We start from the raw sequence: 9,088 nt of genomic DNA on the forward strand, positions 1-9,088 counted from the left end.
AAGTGAACCACAACACAAAACCACAGCAGCAGCTAACGAAAAAAAAAGTTGAGTTTTCAGATCCAACTCGAAAACCTCATTCTGCTTTTGTCTAAAAGCCCACATATCTGCAAATTACATCATAAACCACCACATGGATGCACCAGTATCATTTCAGGAGTAGCACACCCATACAAACTCATATATCATTTAAGTAGATACCAACTGTATTACCATACATGGTCAGCCTCATTCTGGACACATGCTGTTGCAGTCCCCAGCGACGTCAAAATCTCTGTACTGTAATCCCCAGTGTCTCCATTCAGGAATTACTACAAGCACAAGGTCTTACTCCTCCTGCACCACTTATTATCTAGAGGAGAACGCAGACAGCATTTTAAATTGCTAAGATTTAAATGTTATGTCTGGTCTTCTGCATAGCGTTCACCATACCATGTACATATTCACGAGTTTTAATTATACCACTTCTGACAGGAGATTTTTGCCTTACAGATCAAAAGCACAAAACAGAGAGCTCTCAACATTCTTTGCTACCCCCACCTTAAACGCAGTATCTTCCTTACTATTCATTTTCTTTTTAAATTAATTTTGAGTGATTTGTTCTCCCATCGCACCTCCCTTAACAGTGAGCAGTGACAGAAGTTGGTTCCATACCTCTCCTTCCAACAAATAAACAAACAAGCCATATAAAACCAACCAAACAAAAAGAACAACAACAAAACAAATGAACAACAGCAACACTCGCTGTTTGGACACCTAGCAGAACATAACCATTTAAAAGAGTGACACTTCAGTGAAATCTTGTATGTGCAGATGAAAGCAACCAAGAGAACTCATTAACACTTCCCAAAAGTCACAGTTCACCCACCTGTAAAAATGACAAGCTCCAACAGCCAAACAAAGGTAGGAATTTGTAACCTATACACAGTTTTCTTCTAATTAGCCAGGCAGAGCAGCATACCAACGCCACTATTTCACTTACCATTCCTAAGCCAGCTCGAGAAGCAAGCAACAAGCATTATATGAACACAGTCCACATTCTGCCAAGTAACTCCCTCCAGCACCCAGCACAGCTGCAGCAAGCAGGCTAACAGAGCATGGCTAGGTATCTAGCTATTACTGAAATAATGGTGCATATGTCCCATTCAACACCAGTTCACATGGGCATACTGAAGTTTCATTTTTAAGTAAAGGCTAGCCTTCAATCAACATTCTCATCCATTTCTTTTTTTTTTTTTTTCCTCTTTTGCATAGGCTTGGGGCTACATTAGTAGCTGCATACTAGAAGAACTATTCTGTTAGCTAGAGAGTTGTCTGCATCTCACAAATACCACATATAGCAGAAATAAAAATAGTGCCTACTTCTACTTACTGTTATCCTCCAAAGAAATTTGCATCTGCTCCAACTTCATTTACAAAGGTGACTGATAGCACACATTTCCTTTTTTTTTTTTTTTTTGGCCTTTGCTCTCTACCACCTATAGCCTCCGATAATCTCTTAAAGACTTATTCTCAGGTACCCAGCATATTGTATTGATATTCAGATGAAACTGTGACCTGGACAGATGCTACTGTGCTGAAGCTATTTTTCTCTTCATTATTTTCTATGGTGCCCACAAGTTACACCCCACAGCCATTAAATATCTACCAGCTCTTCTTGCAGTAAGTCAAAAAACAAAACAAAACAAAAATCTATGAAGACTTTGTTATAGAATTCCTTCAGAAATGCTTTACTGCAGCTACCACCACAGTATACTTATTCCTGGAGAAATCTGCCAATGCAATCCTTTTACTTTTAGGATTTACATACCCAGTTGGAGCACAGCTCTCTGGCTGGCAGAATCAGGACTTCACTTCAGAAACAATAGCATCACCCAGTGCACGTTCAAAAAAGCAGGAAAACACAACACAGTCTCATACTAACCACCATGCTACATTGCTCCTCAGATTCCCTAGGTTATTGATTACCCCCTTTCCAGCAACAGCACCTTACCTCTTCCTCAGCTCACATACAGGCAGAAAACCAAAGCAGTTTAATCTCTTGTCCAAGGTTTCCCAGCGTGATGCAAAATGCAGACACTCCTTTTTTAGATCTGGGCACCTTGTTTCTTCCAAAGCTCTTGGCCAGCAAAGTCTCTCCTTTAACCCTCTGAAAGTATGAGGGGCAGCAACAGGCTAGTAAGAACCAGCTGTTCTGTTATAAACACCCTTAGAGCAATTCTTTAATCTGTGCCTTCATCAGTTACATATATTGAAAAAATTCTTAAAGCAGGTTTTTGCCTGGCCTTGCAAAAGACGCACTCGACCCTGTTAGCTGCCTGAATCCAGCTGGCAGAAGCTGTGAAGGTAATTTGGACAGCTAATAGCTTCATGCACACCACCTGGGCTGGGGCAGCTGCTCACAGGTGTTTGCTCACAGTCCACATCAACATGAGCTTCTTTCATCAAGATGTAATTAACATTTTCTAAAGCATATATGTTAATTATCTCACTCCACAGATGAATTCCAACTTGGTAAGTCTGTCATATGCCCAAGTCCATCTTTCCCACTCCATACAAAATTTAATATTACTTTCTTCCAATTCTTTACAGCATGCACTCCAAAACCATGTGGGCTTAGAAGAAATCAGAGTGTAGGTATTATAGGCTGTAGTCACTACCTACTTGCCCTTTTCCAGTTTAGATGGTGCTTTTTTCTTCTTCCAAGACATCATCCACCCAAAACATTACCCTACTTTCTCAGTATACCTGCCTCCAAACCCTCCCGTTGGCGCCTTCTACTAGCATCAATGCTGCCAGCCTCAAGGCCTGGCTTCTCTTCATTAATTTCTTACCAGTTGTTCAGGTTCTCCATAGGAGTTGCAATTCCTCCTAAATTCCCTCCACAACAGAAACTGTAGGTGCTGTGCCATTCCCTTCTCACATCGAAATGCTGTCTTCTTCCCTTCCTTGTATGCACAGCTAAGGATTCTACCTTGCACTCCGACCTGAGCTGTTAGTCCTGGGTGCTACATTATGTGGAGAATCTTGTTTACATAACAATCAGTGAGACTACAATAACAGGCTGAGCAAACCTCTCTTTTCTTTGCTCTTAGTGAACAGAGACCAGAGGTGCTATCTGCTCCCATCTTTGGATGACTTTCTTAAAAAAATTAATTACTGTTACTTTAAGTATAAAAGTACAAGGGGAAAGCTCTACTTAAGTCATCTTTCACCTCACAAGTCACTAATCATAATGTGTCCATAATAATAATTGCAGTCATTAGCCCAGAATTAAATTTATGTAAATAAAAGCAGTTATAATCATTATTGTTTCTGAGGTGCGATTATGTTGCTAATTGTGCCCTCTATAATCATGATCATTCTGACTTTAATTTCCGGTATTGGCTAGTCTTTAAATATTTTTTTCTCCAACTTCAGAGAGAAAAAGAATTAGGAAGTCCATTCAGTCTGAAGCAGCACTCCTCACACCCAGCATACCATCACCTATCAGGAACTGGAAAAAACTATCCTATCCTGACCTGCTAGTACAGAGTTACTAATCTCATTAGATTTGTTGTTCAGGAGACAAATAGAGTAGATATAGCTGTGGGAAAAGCAGGATTGTTGTTCATGCAGCTTTTTCTAATCATGTAGCTACAGATTAAGTTTCCTACCAATATCTGCTTTTTCAAGTTTCTGATTAACTCAAACAGGGACGCAGTTTCAAGACCCAAAAGGACAATGCTTCTGAAACACAGCATATCATCTGAACTCTTCAGGCTAGGAGCTTGGAAAGTATGTCACATGCATGCAGGACAAGTAATTCCTAGTCAAATGTGGTTACAGCTCCAATTGTTCCTCTATAGAACCTGTATGCCCTGGCAAATACGTTACAGTTTCAGGTACGCTAGTCACTTGAAGCTAGCAATTACAGATCCACATTTGCTGACAAGCTTCTTTTTTTATAGAAGAAATTAGAGTGAACACGGGAGATAAGAGGGTGAAGGATGGATGTTACTCCCTAGGACTCATCCCAGTATGGAGTCAAGTTGTATCCAGACACTCATCTGGTTTTCAGCTAAGAAGTGCTTGTAAGTCAAGCCTCATTATCACATTGACACCACTCTGCTGTATTTTACTCTGTGAGAAGACTCATAGAGTCTGGCTATGTACGCTGGTAAATAGGTGATTAACTTGCATGTTTCCCCACCAAGTCTTACATTTGATGCGTGCCAATCTAAGACATGACGCTGCAATCCAGGAAGCAATTGAAAAAACTTCAAGAGTTACAAGGTGTTGTAGAAATCATGCTGAACCAGCATTACATCACAGTGCTGGAGTACAAAAAGTAATCACTTTTCAGATATGATACAAAATGTAGGTTCTGCTTGCTTTGACCATCACTGGCCTTTCAAAAGTTAGGAGCTTTATACTCAGTGAACAAGCAAGACTTCCTCCTGTCATGCTTTTTCACCATTTTGTAGAACTATCTAATATTATCTTGCAGTTACGCATTTTACTCTGAAAGAAAATAAAAAGATGAGTGTGCTACACTGAATTAAAGAGTGAAAAAGTTGGTCTATAGACAGCTGTTAACTCATAGCTCAGTTAGATCACTGTTATGAGAGAACAAGCATTTAGTGCAGTAACTCCAGCACTATAGACATTTAAGCATAATTTATACCTGATACTGCACAAATACGTAATACTACTACCTAGGCTATCACTAGGTAACAAAGAGATATCATCCGTTTGCAACTCTTATTAGGACTGACTAGCTTTCCCTTATGCCTGTCCTTTTTCCTATGCAGGCTATCAAATATATACTGCTCTGTTTACCTGAGTTAGTACAGCCCTCTCTCCACACCACTCTTTATTGTGCAGCACCACTTCAACAAGTCAAAGAAGTACACACAGTGCAAGCTTGACAGTGCCACATTGATTTCTAAATCCACTAATCAATCTTGCAGAAGATATCTTCAAAGACACATTTTCAAGTACGAAGTATGGTATATTCATATTCTGAAATCAGTTCTATGCTCCTTGCATATCTAAAGTTCCCCTGAAGTACAAAAGAAGTTTAAGTACATCAGTGAACAAGGCCCTGTGCTGTTATCAATGACAGTCACTCCTTTGATCTGTCAAGACAGGCGACCATAGATTAGCTATGATTGGAAGAGCAATAAAATTGCAAAGAGGGAGAAGTAATTTGTAGGAACTGACCTTTTTAGGTAACATAATGTACCTCATCTAATCACTTACCAATTTAGCAGAACATGTAGCTTTTATTTCCCTAATATACCGATGAGATGAGAAACTGCAAAATCTCTAGTGAATGGAGGACAATTTCTTTGTTGGCAGAGAGAACCATGTTCTTTTTAATACAAGATCATTAATCAAGATAAAATCATTTTCTGCACTCGGGTTTGCTGTTTGCAATAGGAAATTTCAAGCAAACCACACCATAACATACTTCTAATGAACACTTAACTATTACAAATAACTACCAACATTTTTACAACCAAAAGGGGAGTTATATTATCTTACTAATAACTTAGTAAAATGGTCAAGAGCTTCCTGCAGTCTGAAAGAGTACTTAGAAAGTTCAACAAAAAGAGACAGTACAGATTCAGGATGTAATTAATTTCAGTGCATGAAAACCTGAGAAACAATTGCAACATCTCAGCCTCACACACAAGTTTGGTTATCACTAATCTAAAAGGCACACACCCAAATGGTTTGCATTACAACTGTCACCTTAGTGCAATCTGTTTCCAGGACAAAAATATACAAATTACTGAAACAATAATTACATTTTTGACTTAGAAAAACAACCCAGAAATGATTGAGCATTCTCTGGACCATATTTTGTTGTTGTATTTACTGGGAGTTAAAATTATTATGTTTCACTGATGAATTGGAAGAGTGAATTTTGGTGCAGTTTCTCTATCTTTTAAGTCAAAGACACCAAAACTATTTGGTATTTTCCAATAAAATATTCTTGACTCATATCAGTTCATTTCATGTTTCTTCTAATTAGACTGACTCTCATACATTAGCAATAGGGGAATGCCATAGTGTGCTTTTTCTCCTCACAAATCAGTTTATTCTGAAAATGACTTCTGCTCTTTCCCCAAATTTCTAGTGCTAGCTGGATAAAATTATTTTTTTTCCTTGTCCATGATTGTCTATACCACTACTCTTCTAAATAATTAAATATCTAGTATAATAATATATATAATAATATAAAATGCTTTTACTGAAAGAGATTACTAGCTATTATTTTCTTTATATTAATTCAGCATTGCAAAGGCAAACTCCATACAACACAGCATTGCTGATTTCAGCAGTTTCATAGGTCCAACTATAAATTCTCAGCAAACAGAATAATGATGGGCTGCTCAACACTCATTTAGATGATAAAACAAAACAGTAATTTGGAATGGGATAAACGTAGCTGCCATAGGGAGATATTAGCTGTCAATGGTGAGGTAAACACAAGATAAAATAGACTGAATTGAGATGATCAGATTTTGAAGTTTCTGAGAAGCATTATGTTTTGTTTTTTTTTTTATCTCAGGCAAGAGACATTCATAGATGTCCTTTTTTTTTTTTTTCATGCACACAAGGCATGGATTTTTTTCTGCTGGTAAATAGCAGTTTTTTCTCCTTTAAACAGAACCAAACTGATACATGTATCACTTCCAGCACCATTAATAACAACTGTACACACAAAAATGCTACAGAAGGCAATGGATAGACAGATTGTAACCAATATTTTTAAAAACGGGTTGAACAAGTAAGCAAGGAAAGCTGATGATACTGGCTTTTGGGGCATCCCTAAACTTCTCAATTTCTCCAGGATAGCTATTCAGGATTTTGACTTACTTTCCCCAACTGTAATGTATGTTATTTACACAGACCTTTATTTTATGGGACAAACTGGGATTTGGATTTGAAATAAGTGTGTGAAAACTAAGTATTTTCATGTTCAATCAACAAAATAATATAATATGCATTGGATTTCACTGTTACAATCAGACTTATAAAATATAGAACATTTTATATTCAAGGCTCAGAGAAGAATCTAACTAAATATTATTTGTAGAAGTTTAAAACAAAGGAACTAGGGCAGTACATCATAGCAAGGTTGGGTTGTTTTTCCAAATTTGAATAAAAACAGTAACAATTTTTTCCTGTAATACAAATAAAAATCAGGCAAAATTGCTAGGAATCAGCTGAAAATAAGCAACTATCAATAGGGGTGGTCAAAATAAGGAAAAATAGTAACTGGACTAGAATCAAATGATTTTTCTTACAAACCAATTACAATTTGCACTTTCTCTGAACCTCTTGTATAGACAATTATTTCTTGGAACATCTTTATAAAGCACATTGTTCATGCTGTGGTTTTAGGTTTCATTCTTTTTTATTTTACTGTACAAGTCTTCCAAAATTTAATGAACCACCAGTCTCCTTAATTTCTAGAGAAAGGAGAAAGAGCAGATGGAATATTGAGCAGCATGGAGCCTGGTTTGTCACTATTACAAATCCTGCTACTTTTTATACTCATACACACACACAAAGTTACAGTAGCATTTGAGTGCTACTGACTTGGGCCCTCTGTGGGTACTGTAAGTTGCCTATACTCCACTTTTTTGATTCAGACCTCTATCTCAAAAAAACTAACCATCATTATTTGCAGTTGTTTGTTCTTAGAGTCAGGAACTCTCATCTTTCTAAAAGAAGTCAAATTTGGGCCCTGTGAATCTTTCATAATGCTATCACATGAAGTCAACGATTAACAGCAGCACTATAGAGAATTATATTATCTCCTAAATTTACATGCTGTCCATAAATTCAAACAACATCTTGCCTTTAGTTCATCTCCTACATCAATCAATATGTCCTATTTTTACCCCAAATATTAAATTCTGTAGCAGTTTTCTATCTTATCTTCAAAAGTATCAAGGAAAAAAGAGGAAAAAAAAATATATTGGGTATAAAGGAAATCTATTGGAGATTCAACCCTAAAAAGACATTGTAGCCTTGTCTTTGACAGATGTATCAATCACTAGCAGATATGGTTGTCTAGTTTTCATTTTAATAACTTATCACACCACTACATTTTGAGTTCAACTGCCAGATAGAGAAAAGAGAGTTTCTCATAAACTCTTCAGAAAATTATCCTGTGAATCAATTCTAAGAGCTGAAAAGCCATCTACTGTGTTCCTGGAAACTTTGCAATATTTGACAGTATAAAAGTAAAAGCCTAAAATAAGTGTTAGGTGCATACGCATGCATGAAATGGTTTGCTGGTATCTGCTGATAAATATAGATCAACCCATAGAAGAGTTAGTGCCCTTTATCTCTGATCTGGGGAAAGAGGGGGGAGGAAAAAAAAATAGAAAAGCATTTCTGGGACAGCTTCTTTCTATCTTCTTTTCTCTTATTCAAACTTCCACTGAGAAATTCTGACCCTTCTGAAAATGAATCACAGCATCTTACACCTATTACTTAGTCTGAAATCTCAGACACCTCAAGTCAGTGCAACGTGCTGATCAGTCAGTACAGCGTACTAATTCTCATATATGTAGAGGGGAGAGTAGAAACATCTCTCTTGCTTCAAGTTATTGTTCGTACGATGAAGACTTTTAGCAACTTTCACTTGATTTGTTGTGGGCTTGTGGGTTGTTCTTTTGTTTGTTTGTTTTAAGGGTTCTAAAAGACTTCCCAAATTCTACTTCTTAGCATCAGTGTCTAGAGTTAAAGGAAAAACCTTCTCAATTCACATTCTTGATTTAGCAATGAGTTTTACTTTCATGAGAGTTAAACTTGGCTCAACACTCTTAGTCAGCATAAGTGGTTTCATTTGAATTACATGGAGCAGAAAAAGTCCATGTAACTAAGTCTTTTCTCCCAGGATTGTAGCATTCTTCAAATTCATTTACAGGAGGCTCTCAAATAAAATGCAAACCAGCATGCAAATACATAAATCTGTTCACCTAGCTACAGGTAAATCAGTGGTTTATTCAAGAAGAGATTTTATAAGAACATTCCCCATAGACAATACAGAAATTATCACACAAGCAATTCTCAATGTGCA

The sequence above is a fragment of the Cyrtonyx montezumae genome, unplaced genomic scaffold (assembly GCF_038088225.1).
Source record: "Cyrtonyx montezumae isolate F1298 unplaced genomic scaffold, pur_monq_1.0 scaffold_2, whole genome shotgun sequence".
Lineage (NCBI taxonomy): Eukaryota > Metazoa > Chordata > Aves > Galliformes > Odontophoridae > Cyrtonyx > Cyrtonyx montezumae.